This window comes from Acinonyx jubatus, chromosome B1 (assembly GCF_027475565.1).
Source record: "Acinonyx jubatus isolate Ajub_Pintada_27869175 chromosome B1, VMU_Ajub_asm_v1.0, whole genome shotgun sequence".
In the NCBI taxonomy this organism is placed as follows: Eukaryota; Metazoa; Chordata; class Mammalia; order Carnivora; family Felidae; genus Acinonyx; species Acinonyx jubatus.
In genome coordinates, this window is record NC_069382.1 from 147710965 (window position 1) to 147726079 (window position 15115).

General features: G+C 35.6%; 1 non-coding gene across 1 annotated transcript; it reads right to left on the reverse strand.

The window, feature by feature from the left end:
* Positions 1-13865: 13865 nt before the first annotated feature.
* LOC113600925 (U6 spliceosomal RNA) lies at positions 13866-13975 on the reverse strand. The gene has a single exon (XR_003422037.1). It is a non-coding gene; the product is annotated as a U6 spliceosomal RNA (small nuclear RNA).
* Between the last annotated feature and the right edge of the window lie 1140 nt (positions 13976-15115).

Below are 15115 nucleotides of genomic sequence, written 5' to 3' on the forward strand. Positions count from 1 at the left end.
ACAATATAACATATGCAAAACTCTCACAGTGTGGTTGGACTCTTGTAAACATCAGGGACAGATTTTCAGAACTCCTCTTTGCTCTATCTATACTCACTCCCGGAGTGATCTCATACTGTGTTATTGTTTTAAATACCATGTTCAGGTTAAACTCAAATATATGGCTTGCATTAGATCTAGGACCTGAACTCCAGATTCTTTTATATTTTTAATTTTATTTATTTATTTTTGAGAGAGAGAGAGAGACTGAGAGTGAGCAAGGTAGAGGCAGAGAGAGAGGGAAAGAGAGAGAATACCAAGCAGGCTCTGCACCAACACATCTTGAACCATGAGATCACGACCTCAGCCAACATCAAGAGTTGGATGCTTAACTGACTGAGCCACCCAGGCACCCAAACTGCAGGTTTTTATAACTGTGTACTCATCATCTCCAATTGATATTAAAAAGGGATCTCAATCATAATGTCACAATCTGCTCCTTCTGCCTACTTTCCCAGACACTTAATGGTAGCTACTCTATTTAAACCACTCAGGTTACAAATAATGAGTGCCACATTTGTCTCTATTTTTCTTACACCCTACATCCTCTCCACCAAACAATATTGTCAGTTCTCCTTTGAACATGTAACCAGAATCTATGTCTCACTCATCCATTGTTACCATCTGAGTCCAAGCACCATAATCTCTCACCTAGATTATTATAATAATCTCTCTACTTATCTGTTCATATATATCACCTCCTGGATAGTATATCCTCCCAAGAGCTGTAGAATGAATATGTTAAAACCTATGACAGATCACGTGCTTTTCCTCTCATCTTTCTTAGAGTAAAAGTTAACATTTTTACAATGGCTTACACTGTTATGATTGAGAATCCTTTTCAATATCAACTGGAGATGCTGAGGACACAGTTATAACAATCTGGAGTTCAGGACCTAGATCTAATTATGAGGCCACCACTAAGTATGTGAGCTTAGCTCCAGTGGTGTTCTTGAAGTTCTGATACCCAAATCATAATAAGACATTACAAAAAAAGGTAATTATGGACCAGTGTACCTCAACACACATATGCAAATATTCTAAACAAAATTTTAGGAAATAACATCCAATAATATGTGAAAAGTATTAACTGATGACCAAATAAAATTTATCCCTGGAATGTAAGGCCATTTTAATATTTAAAATGACCAATCCATATAACTTAACAGATCAACAAAAAATAAAAGCATATTATCACCTCAGTAGATACAGAATAATATTTGACAACATACAACATCTATTCCTGGGGCACCTGGGTGGTACAATTAGTTAAGTGCCCAAGTCTTGATTTCAGCTCAGGTCATGATCTCACATCTCGTGGGATTGAGTCCCATGTCAGAAGTATGGAGCCTGCTTGGGGTTCTCTCTTTCCCTCTCTCTCTACCACCCTCCTCTCTGCTCCTGCTTTCTCTCTCTCTCTCTCTCTCTCTCTCTCTCTCTCTCTCTCTCTCCCTCCCTCCCTCTCTCTCTCTCTCTCTCTCTCTCAAAATAATATATCTATATATCTATATATACATATATACATGTACACACGTGTATATATGTATATACAGATATATATAAAATCATCCATTCTTGACAAAAACACTTAGTCAACCAGGAATAGAAGGAAACCTCTTATATGTAATAAAAGGCAGCAATGAAAAACCTACAGCTAAAATCATACTTAATGGTAAAAGACTGAGTGTTTTCCCCCTAAAATTAAGAAAGACAGGTATTTCTGATCTCACCACTTCTATTCAACATTGTATAGTTATTCAAGTAAAAGAATAAAAAAACACCTAGATTGGAAAGAAATAAATAAAAACTGTTGTATCTGCAGATGACTTGATTGTGTATACAAAAAAATGGGATATACAAGGAGGCTAGAACTGATAATTGAGTTTAGCAAGGTTGCAGGATATGAGATCAATATACAAAAATCAACTGTATATATATATATATATATACATATATATATATATATATAACTTTTACTCTAAGTTAAATTTTACTCTAGCAATTAAAAATTAGAATTTAAATTATAAAATAATGCCATTTATCATAGCATCAAAAATAAGAAGTATTTATTGATCAACAAAAGATGTAGAATACATGTGCATTGAAAACTAGAAGCTATTGCTGAGAAAAATCAATAAAGACCTGTATAAAGAGACACATACCCTGTTCATAGGTTAAATTGATCTTTAGATTTAAATCAATCTCAATAAAAATCCCAGAAGTCATTATTTTGGGGGTAAAAATTGAGAAGTTGATTTTAAAATTGTATCAGAATGCAAAGCATGTGGCATGCCAAAACAACTTTGAAAACAGATCTTGAAGCTCAAGGAATAACACTCTTCGATTTCAAGACTCATTATAAAGCTACATTAATCAAGACAGTGTGAGATTGGCATGAAGACAGGCAAATAGATCAATAGAACAAAGAAGAGATTCCAGAAATATACTTTTATGTCTACGGACAACTAATTACTGACAAATATAAAAAAGCAGTTCTGTGGATGTGATGTTGTTTCCAACAAGTGATGCTGAAATGCTTGCCTATCCATAGGCAAAACAAAGAAACACACTTTATATCTCACACTATGGATAAAAATTGACCAGAATTGGATTATACACCTTAATGTAGATCCTAAAACTAAAAAGTTCTGGGAGAAAAATCTTTATGACCTTTGTTTAATCTAAGATTTCTTAGATATCGTATATAATATATAGCATCCAAAATTGATAAATTGAACTTCACCCAAACTGAAAATGTCTGTTCTTTGAAAGGCACTGCTAGGAGAATGAAAAGGCAATCCATGGACTCAGAAAATATTTGCAATTTATGCATCTGACAAAGGCCTGTGTCCAGACTGTGTAAGGAGTTCCCAAACTCAATAAGATAACTGCAACCCAACAAAAAATGGGCTAAAGGTGTGAACACACACTTTAAAAAAACGTATATAGATAGTGAACAATCACATAAAAAGATGTTTAATATAATTAGTCAATAGAGAAATGCAAATTAAAATCACAATAAGATACTGCTCAAAAATTACTAGAATGGCTAAAATTAAAAAGATATATCAAATATTGGAAAGGATGTGGAGGATTAATAACTCTCATAACACTGCTGGTGGGAATGTAAAATGGTACAGACACTCTGAAATAGAAGTTGGCACTTTTTCTAAAAGCTTAAACGTGATCCAGTCATGTCATTCCTAGATATTTACTCAGGATAAATGAAGGCATATATCCATCCGTTCAAAGACATATACAAGAATGTTTACAGAAACTGTACTGGTAATAGCCAAAAATCTGGAAACAACTCAAATGTTTATCAACAAACGAATGCTTGAATAAGTTGTGGCATTTCTGTACAATGGAATACACTCAATACTAAAAAATATATATAAATTATGATACATATAAGTATATGGATAAGTCTCAACATAATTATGCAAAATAAAGCCAGGCAAAAGAGTACATGCCATATTATTTCATTTATATAAAATTCTATAAAATACAAACTAATCTGTAATAGCATAAAGTAGGTCAGTGGTTGGCTGGAAATGGGGATAGAATCAGGAATGGGGGCATTAAAAAAAAGTTCAGGAAACTTTTGGAGGTGGTGGATACATTCATTTCTGTGATTATGGTGATGCATTCACAGGTGTATACAAATGTTAAATCGAGTCAAACTAAAAATGTTGTATACAGTTACCCTATATTAATTGTATCTATATATGCCTTTAAAAAAAGAAATAGAGTTTGAATTTAAAGTACATGTTGCTCTGATGGTCAAATGTAAGAGATGGAAAATTATTTAGGATTATATACATGGTGACCAATGCCAATCTCAACTTTAATGTTTTTAACGTTTTGGTTTTAAGAAGCACATTTTCCAGGGCCCCTGGATGGCTCAGTCAGTTAAGCGTCCGACTTCAGCTCAGGTCATGATCTCATGGTCTATGAGTTAGAGCCCCTCATCAGGGTCTGTGCTGACAGCTTAGAGCCTGGACCCTGTTTTGGATTCTGTGTCTCCCTCTCTCTCTGCCCATCCCCCACTCACACTCTGTCTCACTTTGTCAAAAATAAATGCACATTAAATTTAAAAAAAAACACATTTTTTTTCTCATGAGAACAAGTAAATCATAAGCAGAAAGATCTTGTAAAAATTTCCTTTAAATGTATTTTTTCCCTACGATGAAATGTAATTTTAACAAAAACAATGCATTTGCAGCAGTAAATGAAGCGTACTGATAATCAATCCACAAAGCATAGGCATGTCCAAAAACCATCAGTTTAAGAGGCAGGGCGCCAGCTTCTAGTTCACCATCACTGGTGACTAGTCACTCCAATAACAGTGCAATCCGAGGAGGGCCATTTAACTCTCTATTATCAGTGTCCCTCGAGGTTTAATAGGGGCAGTAGAGATATATATTACTATGAGGACAAATGCAATAACAGATGAGCCTTTGGCCATCCTTTTAAGTAAGGTGAATTAACAAAAGAACTTATTGGATGCTAGCTATTTTCTACTACAACTCTGTCTAAAGTTCTAGTCGCTGCAAGTTTGGCTAATTTAACCCAAGAGACTTAACCTGGGTGTGAGTAGCTGCTGTCTTTGAGATAAAAAATGCATGCACTCATATTTGAATGCACTTATTTTGTCCTATATAGCCTTTAGGTAAAAATATTATGGCATAGATAACTAATCTAAGAAATTCTTTACACAATAATAGGGAGTCATCTAAAAAGAAAATAAATTCACTCAAAAAAAGTAAACTCAATATTGGCTTCAAAGTTATTTTGATTCTTTTTATGATTTAGAATAATAGAGGGGCACCTGGGTGGCTCAGTCAGTTGAGCGACCGACTCCGGCTCAGGTCATGATCTCAGGATTTGTGAGTTTGAGCCCCGCGTCGGGCTCTGTGCTGACAGCTCAGAGCCTGGAGCCTGCTTTGGATTCTGTGTCTCCCTCTCTCTGCCCCACCCCCACTCATGCTCTGTCTCTCTCTGTCTCAGAAATAAATAAACATTAAAAAAAAAGAATAATAGATATGTGGTTCAATAATATAAGAAGAACTATCCTATAACATGGACACTGTGCTCCTAAATATTCCAGTCCTGATACTGGAGTGCTAGGTTGATGTGGTACATCTGGAACACTGCAATTTTCTCTTACCCTTCTTTCTCCTCAAGCTCTATACCTGGGAGACAGTGTCAGGTTCCAGTTTTCCCTGCACAAGCATTTAACCCTTTTTCTTCTCTTCCATGAATTCTTCTATTTTTATTATGATTGAGGTATAATTAATATACAATATTATGTTAGTTTCAGGTGTACAACATAATGATTTGATATTTGCATATATTGCAAAACAATCATCTCAGTAAGTCTAGTTAACATTGTTATGCCATGCATAATTACAAAATTCTTTCCTTGTGATGAGAACTTTCAAGTTTGCAGCTTTCGTATATGAATGTCGTGTTATTAACTCTTCACCATGCTATATTGTATCTCCAACACTTGTTTATTTTATAACTGAAAGTTTGTATCTTTGGACCTTTCACCCATTTCTCCCACCTGTTATCCCCCACAATCCTTCACTTCTGACAACCCACCAATCAATATCTCTGAGCTTTTTTTTTTTTAGATTCTACATATAAATGAGATCATACAATGTTTGTCTTTCTGTCTGACTTACTTCACTCAGCATAATGCTCTCAAAATTCACCCATGTTGTTGAAAATGGCAAGATTTCATTCTTTTTGTGGATGAATAATATTCCATTGTGTATGTATACCACATTTTCTTTATTCATCGGTAGACACTTAGGTTGTTTCCTTGTCTTGGGTATTGTAAATAATGCTGCAATGAACATGGAGGTGCAGATGTTTTAAGTTAGTATTTTTGTTTCCTTTGAATAAATACCCGAAAGTGGAATTGTTGGATCATATGGTAGTTCTATTTTTAATTTTTTGAGAAACTTCCATACTATTTTCTCTAGTGGCTGTGCCAACTTACATTCTCAGCAACAGTGCACAGGGTTCCCTTTACTCCACATCCTGGCCAAGATTTCTTTCTTGTCTGAAAAGCTTCTTAATGCACTTATATTTTTAGTCTCAATTTCTCTTGTATGGCATTTTTTTTAAGTTTTTCTCCAGTAGTTCCCATTTGTTACTCATCACTCACTTTACAAGTTGGTCAGAAATGGCCACTTCTAAAAAATGTAGACAATATTATACTCTATTAGTTGACATCTTCAAGCCCCAAAGCATTGGCTCAATTCTGCTTACCGTAGCTGCTGATTTTGAAAATTCCTTCTTACGTTTACAGTTATTTCACATAATGTTGAACATGCATTGGAATAGTCACTGTGTTTGATGATAATGGAAGGACCCTAATGTTTGTACAGTGAGGCTGTTCAGGCCAGTCTGCTCAAATTCTTCCATTCTGACCTGCATTTGAATTCTACTTTCAATAATGGTCTTTTTAGGGCAGTACTAAAACCCAATCAACTTGGTGTAAGGTGCTTTATGTTTATAGTTTTCAGTGATGAGGAGGTATGATTTGCTTTATGGTGTATGTGTGTGTGTGTGTGTGTGTGTGTGTGTGTGCGCGCGCCTGTGCACACATGTGTGTGATAACATGCCACATTATCGTTGCAGTATTTGTAGGATCAGTCTGTGGGTTTGGCAAAAATGGTGGAATACAAGTACAAAAGTGTTTTTCCTCAAACAAAAGATTTTGTCATATGTAATGGGTTTTGAAATTTTTTAAAATTCTGAAGTTAGAACAGGGGCTAATCCTTATGAGTGTCAAAGATGTGGAAATTGAAGCAAGTCCCATCAGTGCCTTCATTCTGAGAATAATTTTCCATGCTGGTTGCTATTCTGTGCCCTGCATGAGTGACTCAGTGTGCACCTAAGGACCATTTTAATGTGTGGCATCTGGATGGACACCTGGAAGCTGTGAAGCTTTGAACTAAGGAGCCATTAATGCTAAAAAAAAATTACCATTAATGTTGATTATCCCTCTTTAACTTGTTTCACCCACAACTGCTCAATCATTCTGCAACCGGATTACTGCCAGTTCCATATGTTTCTGTGTCACTTAGGCTTGACTAATTAAAATATTCTGTTGTAGGTGCCGCATAAATTTTAAAAGTCTGAAATGTCTCTTTAACCAATTGAGGAGACTTCTAATGTTTTATGAGAATTAATGTATACATTTCTTTTAACCTGCCAAATGACGAACATATGACCTAAAATGTTATGTTCTGTCTGGTTTTGCTTCAGAACAACAACAAATCTATGCATATCAGCTGCGTTCTAAACTTGGCCAAACTGGAATACTCTTTGTAACCCTGATAGATTTCCCTTAACGTTTTCCTTTAAATGTACTCTTGCTCATGAATATCAGAATATTTTTAGCCAAAGAATCCTTGAGAAAAGGAAAAAATACTCATTGGTAAGGAAAGAAATGCAAACTAAAACATCAATCAAATACCATTCCCTTTTTTCAAATTGTCATTGATATGAAAAGATAATAATCAGTGTTGGCATTCTCAAACACCGCTAATGTGAGTGCAAATTGGCAAAATATTTAAAACATAATTTGGCAGCATATAGTGAGTGCCTTGATATTTTCATTTTGTTGTTTCAGTTTCATTCAAAAAGTATAACAGGCAATAACCAGATATGTACAAACAGTCATTAAAAATATTTATCATCGTGTTATTTTTTTATCATAGTGTTATTTAAAACAGCAGAACTTAGAAATTTAAATGAGTCATAATGCGAAAACCGTTCAATACATCAGTTCTTCCATGTGAGAGACAAATGCTTTGTTTACAATGGTTTTGAAGACTGATGCCAAAGGAAATTTTCTTTTTTTTCTACATTTTATTTATTTTTAAGTTTAAAATTTTTATCTGAAGTAGAGTTGACATGTAACATTAGTTTCAGGTGTACAGCATGGTGATTCAACAGTTGTACACATTGCAAAATGTTTACCCTGGTGAGTGACGTTACTGTCTGTCTCCATACTAAATTATTACAGTATTGTTAACTATATTCCTTATGTTGTGCTTTTCATCCCCATGACTTACTTATTTTTATACCTGAAAGTTTTTGCCTCTGAATCTTCTTCACCAATTTTACCTATTTCCCTGTCCTGTAACTATCAGTTCATTCTCTGTATTTATGAGTCTCTTTCTTTTTATTTACGTACTCATTTTGTTTTTTAAAATTTCATATATAAGTACCATCACATGGCATTTGTCTTTCTCTGCCTGACTTATTTTACTCAGCATGATACACGCTAGGTCCAACTATGTTATTATAAATGGCAAGATCTCATTCTTTTTTATGGCTTAGTAATATTTCATGTGTGTGTGTGTGTGTGTGTGTGTGTGTGTGTATACACACACACACTACATCTTCTTTATCCATTCATTTATTGATGGGCACTTAGATTGCTTCCATATTTTAGCTATTGTAAATAATGCTACAACAAAGATAGGAGTATAAATTAATATCTTATACCGAAGGAGATTTTCTTGATATGGTAACATAAGGGAGAAAAATCTTCCAAGCAAACCAACCCATTGCATATGTGTTTATAGAAATACTGAACTGAAAGACAGTGCATTAGCAGTCCTTATCTCCCGTGCTATTTTTACCTGTTCATTGATTTATTTTATTTTATTTACACATCTCAATAAGACCACTTTTTTTTAATAATTAGGAAAGAGCTATCATAGATGAACAAGCATAACAAAAATTGTATTTTTAAATAGCTTTAAAATTTACCTTTAGTGAGTGAGTATATTTATATGGTATATTTATACGGTCCTATTTAATTTTTAAAAATATTTGTTGGGCACCTGGGTGGCTCAGTTGGTTAAGCATCTGACTTTGGCTCAGGTCGTGATCTCCTGTTTTGTGAGTTCAAGTCCTGTGTCGGGCTCGCTGCTGTCAGCACAGAGCTTGCTTCCAATCCTCTGTCCCCCTCTCTCTCACCCTCCCCCTTCTCTCCAAAATGAATAAACATAAAAAATATATATTTTTAAATCTCTTTCTCCAAAAAAATTCTAAATTTCTTGAGCTTGAGCCTATGTTGTTTACTTCATTTTTATCTTGTGTGGTTCTTTCGGAATGCATATGGCTCAGTTAGCTCTGTGAAGTTTTGGTGAGATACATATACCCAGCCCTATTTCTAGAGATCCTCATTTCATATGCCTGTTGTGTCACTAGTGGTTCTGATGTGCACAAAATCTGAGTCAGGAGTTTGCTTTTTAAATTTAATTGATAGTGAAAGATATGTTATTACTTACTACCTCGTTAATGGCAAGTATTTATTAGAACTTAATTTGAGTTGGTTCAGATAGGTTCATTTGGACATTGGTTTACAATGTAGTAATACCTTGGTATAGAGATTAATTTGAAAAACAGTTGTCTCAGTTCCTTTTGGATACTGGCAGGGTACAAATAGACACAATAAAAATAATTTTTCTCTACCTGTAGATTCCATGTGAAGAATCACTATGTAAACACTAGTTGGGAGATAAAAGAACCAATAAATTAAATCAAGTCAGGTCACATGTCATTTGTTGCAGAACATATGCGTTATTTTCATTTTCTGTTGTGGAGTCAGGCCACATATTTCTGGGTTTTTACTTTTCATCCACTTCTTCCAACATCACTAAGAAAATAATTTTCAACCTATTCTCTGACACTTCATAAAACAGAGCAACAGCAAGGATCAACACAATGGCACAAACACTGAGTAATTCGGTTATATAATTAACTGTTTGAAACCATACTCCCCAAACAACACACACTCACTGGTAAGAAATATTTTTCACTTTTGATTATTATTCTAACTGATTTGTGTTAGTAACAGTTGTCCACTTATGGTTTCTGAACAGTCAAGCCCCTCTTCCAAGTCAAGCTTAAAAGACATTGCTCTTTTGACACAGTTATTTTTATTTTTATTTATTTTTTAATGTTTTTATTTATTTTTGAGAGAGAGAGAGACAGAGACGGAGTACTAGTGAGAGATGGGCAGAGAGAGGGAGACACAGAATCCCAAGCAGTTTCCAGGCTCCCAGCAGGCAGCACAGAGCCCGAAGCAGGGCGAACTCACAAACCATGAGGTCATGACCTGAGCCCAAGTAGGATGCTCAACGGACTGAGCCACCCAGGTGCCCCTTGACACAATTTTAAGTGGCTTAAGAAGTGATCTCCCTGGGCCCACTTGGATCCCATGGGAATATATTCTTGCTAATTTTGGTGCTCTCCACCTTTAGCTATGGAGACGAGCAAACTATTTTTAGTTAATGTAAGGAAATAAACCCAGAATGCTTGCATTGTAAACAGTGATTAAAAATTTTAAATCTTATTGCTAGTGCTACCTTAAATGCATTGCATTTGAACTATTGATTTATTAGTTTTTAGGAGTGAGTGCTGTTGAAGTAACCAAACAAGAGGCCCTGAATACCAAGGTAGCGCCGAGGCCTCTGGGGCAGCCTACCTGAGTCAACCAAAACCTCAGCTGGAATCAATGCTCTTCCTTATGAGAATATCAAATTTAAGAACAACCAATCACAGACAAGTAGGCTTTCCCACAGGATGGCAGCTGCTGAAGCCATAGCCAGTCGGTTTCCTTGCTCTGCTTCTGCATCTTTTCTATAAAAACCTGTCCCCCAGCTCCTGTCTGGGAGTGTCCCTAACCACTTTTGGTTTGGTGCCGCCTAGTTGTGATCTGTTCATCATCAAATAAACACTGGAAGATTTTAAGGTACCTCAGTTTACCTTTTCACAGACCTTCATATAGAAATTTCTAGGCATGACTTTTGATGATGAGTTGCTACTTACAAATCTGTTGATCAACAAATTAAAAAATATTTGGGAAATGTTCCCAATAAAAATATTGGGAAATGAGATCTTTTGTAAATTTCTCCAGTGTTTAAAATGCTACTGTTTTCAAATGCTTCCTGGAGTCTATTTAAAAAGCCTCCTGATTTAGTTTAAAGCCTGCTAACCTCAACTTTTTTATGTTCCTGTGTAGTAGGAGTGTATCTAGTCACCACTTTTATCAGAAGGACATTTTAGAATTTAAATATCATAGAAAATATGGAATGTTCCTGGAGAAGGTTGATCTCAATAAACAGAACAGGAATGAACTTGCCCAGTAAATAGTCTTTAGGAACAGAATTACTTCGCACTAACCCGTTTGGTAGGTAATTTAGAACCTCTGGGTGAGAAGGAAAAAATGTGAGGCCTTATCAAGTTAACTGTGTGGCAGTAAGCACAAAGTTCATATCAAAGGTGAGATCTGGGCAAGCTTATTTAATTAACTGTCTTTGGTAAAATTTAGAGCAAAGACCATGGTTCCTTCAGCAGAGAAACCTATTTCCATGTGAGTTAATAACAGTTTTAATAATAATAACAACTTTTTGTAACAATAATTACTTTTCAGGCATCCCAAATTGAGCAAGATGCTCCAACATCTTGAAGACACATCAGTTAGCTTTGCATAGATTATATTAATTTTGAATACAAATATCTGCTTCTGACTGTTGTGTATGTGAAACATATGCGGGTGGTCCACACGTTGCACAGCAGTGCCGAACCACAAAAAATGATTATGCAGGCTCACCTGGGCGGCTCAGTGGGTTCAGCATCTGACTCTTGATTTTGGCTCAGGTCATGGTCTCACAGTTTGTGGGATCGAACCTCAGGTTGGGGTTCAATCCTACTGCACAGAGAGGAGCCTACTTGGGAGTCTCTCACTTCTTGTCTCTGTCCCTCCCCCATTCTTTCTCTTTCTCTCAAAATAAATAAATAAACATTAAAAAATGACTGTACGAGCTGGAAATGGGAAAGTGATTCTAAAACAATGGAGAAAATTACGATTGTTTCATGATCTTTAAAATGTTTTGGTGCAAAGGTATTAAAAACTCTCTAAGGTTATAAATCTATAGAGAAATAAATAAAATATTAAAACTAGTGTTTATTTAGTATACTGTTATTTAAAAATTAGAAACAAAAAGGTTTCTTTTTGTAAAAACCTTATCAAGAACAGTCTGAACAGCACTTGCCTTCTTTTTGTTGTATAAGTTATATAGATTCTTTTTTAATGGCTTGACAATTATTAGATTCTTTTCTAAGTTTGGATCAGCTTTCAACACAATATTGTTTGAGTTTTCTATGTTGTGAAACATCTTTGAGAGTTTCTTTAGTGTGAAGTATATTTATTATTATTATTGTTGTTGTTTTAGAGAGAGAGCACATGAGCAGGGGAGGGGACAGAGGGAGAGAGGAAGAATCTTAAGCAGGCTCCATACTCAGCATGGAGCCTGATGCAGGACTCCATCCCATGACCCTGGGATCATGACTTGAGCAGAAATCAAGAGTCAGAAGCTTTGCTGAGTTCCTCTGGTTGGATATGCATAGTTATGTATGTTAGCGGCACTGTCAACATTTCCACGGTCAGCTCTTTCATCTAAAACTTCATTTACACAGAATTCAAATCTAGCAAAGTTATTTTCACAGCAAGGTAGAAGTTTCTACCATTTTGAACGCATTTTACTTCCTGCCATGATGCTTGAGTACTCTCAGCTGCCCTGCTGTAGGTCATGTAGCTTCCCGAACTCAGCTAAAGAAATGACACGATCTCCAATTGTAGCTTCAGTGGTCTGTCCAAAAGTACATCTAAGATTAAAAAAAAAAAAAAAAAAAAAAACCTTTAAAAGTCGAAATACCTCCTTGGACCAGAAGCTGGGTTAATCAAGTCGTGTATAAAGGCAATTTTCCCATTTTCATGCAAGTAGCCTAGAAAATTAGAGTGAACTGCAGTGTTGTCCACCAGTATTGGTATTAGTGCTTTAAATGTTACAGGGTATTTTGTCTTTTGCATCTCTCTACCCCTGGAAGATAAGGAGGCGACACAAGTACATGTTTTGTTGTCTGTGCCTGAGTAGCAGGTATACAGGGACCAATCAGTACCAGACGTTGAAAGAAATGACATGATTTGTCACTGGCCGTGTTTTGCATTTGTTATTTATGTCCTGACTTGTGCATTGAAGAGATAGCAGCGGACTGTTTTTTATGCAGTCACTCTCAGTGAATATAGGCTGGTAGCTGAAATTTGAACAGTGTTTTCTGGGAACTGGTGTTATTTAATTAAACCAGAATAACTGAAATACTGTGCAAAATGAGGCCTACTTTTACTAAGCTTTAACAAATGTATCTGAGGATTCTGTGCTGAAATTTTTTCTTCATAAAAATGCGTTCAGCTGTTCGTTTTTTTTCAATTGATGACAGTAAGCTTTAAAATGTAGGAAATAATTTTAGTTTGGTAAATCTTAAAGCATATATTCTTTTAACTTCCTTGCACTAGTAAGAAGAATAGTAGATAGAATCTGCCTTCCTTCTTTATGTGCAGCTCAGGAAGGAAGATTTATTTCCATTTCCCCCTGTGTATGGTCAGCCAAACAGTCACTAAAGATCGCATCTATAGTGTACTAGTATATATAACAGAGGACCGCATGTTGGACAAAACACAGACTTTCACTATGCGAACCTGCCCAGAGTGGACTCTTAAAGAAGAAAATATGCCCATAATTACATGCACAGCATCCTTGAGAAATTGGGGAAATTTGGGAATGTAGGTAACAGGCCTAGGGAAAAATTCTTCATCTGGCAAATCAACAAAAAGGAAAGTTTCCCTCAGGTTCTAGTAACTTAAAACAATTTTTTAAAACAGGTTTGCTGAGATATAATTTGCACAACATAAAATTTCCCCATTGTAAGTATACAGTTCAATGAGTTTTAAAAACTGGGAACACTTGATGAATTTGCATGTCATTCTTGTGCAAAGCCATGCTAATCTTCACTGAGTTGTTCCAATTTTTGTTCCAAGGTATTCTGCCAAGTCAAGAACTCTCAGAATTTTAATTTTTGGCAGAAAATTGCCATCTAATGTTCTTCAGAACACAGGGGACGGAAATGTTAGTATTTATTTTATGATGGACTCTGGATGTATCTTTAGTATTTGTTTGGGAAGCATTTAAGAAAATATATCGATAGATAATGAGATCCGACTAAAGTGTACTGAATCTTCAAATTAGTTTTAGTATGTAGTTATAATCCATATTTTATAAGTAAAAGAAGACACTTCCTCAAGGTTAAGAAACTCAACTGAGGGAAAGGACTGGTACATTTTGGAGCTGGGATGTGATCTCACATATTCTGATTCATATCACATTGGGATAGAAGATTCTCTATCTGGTGGTGATCCATCAACTCTGATAATAAGTTCTAAGTTCTCTGCATATGGCATTTCATATAGTCCTTATGAGAGCTCTATAAAGTAAATGCTATTATCTAGTGCATAGATGAGGCAGTTGAGATAGAGTTACCTGAGACATACAGTCCAGGGTTATAAAAAAATAATGGGAGACACAGTTGGGGCCCTAATTTAGCTACTTGGGGCCTAGAGTAAACTATACTTACCTAACATGGTCTCCCTTAATATCCACTGACTATCCAGAGAGGAGACAAAGACTGGGGCCCCTTGTTAGTACTTTCCTTATGAAGTAGAAAGAAAGAATGGTAAGGGAGAATTTCCATGACTCTCTGGACAGGATTTTCTACATATCTCACAAACCACATTCTAATGGTGAATCTGTTTTATATAACGATATCGATTTCTAAACTTTCATATTTTCACATTTGAGGTCTTGATTTATGAATACAGCCCAGTTTTTAAAACTTTTGAAACAATTTTCTAGTATGCGGATGGAGAATGGGAATGATAGAGAAGGAAATGCGCCCAACGTTGAGCTTCTGGATGGTTTTACCCGGGGCTCTCTCTGCCTGAGATTGCTCTGTCCCCAGATGTGACAAGGCTCATACACTTACATCATTCCATATCTTTTCAAAAGTCATCCTCTTGTACCTTCCTATTCATAGTAGGATTCCTCTATTCTCCGCCTTGAATTTGTTTTATTTTTCTCTCTTGTACTAATGACCACCTAACTTAAGTTCAGAGTGATACTTCCAACTCAAATTCTAGACTTCA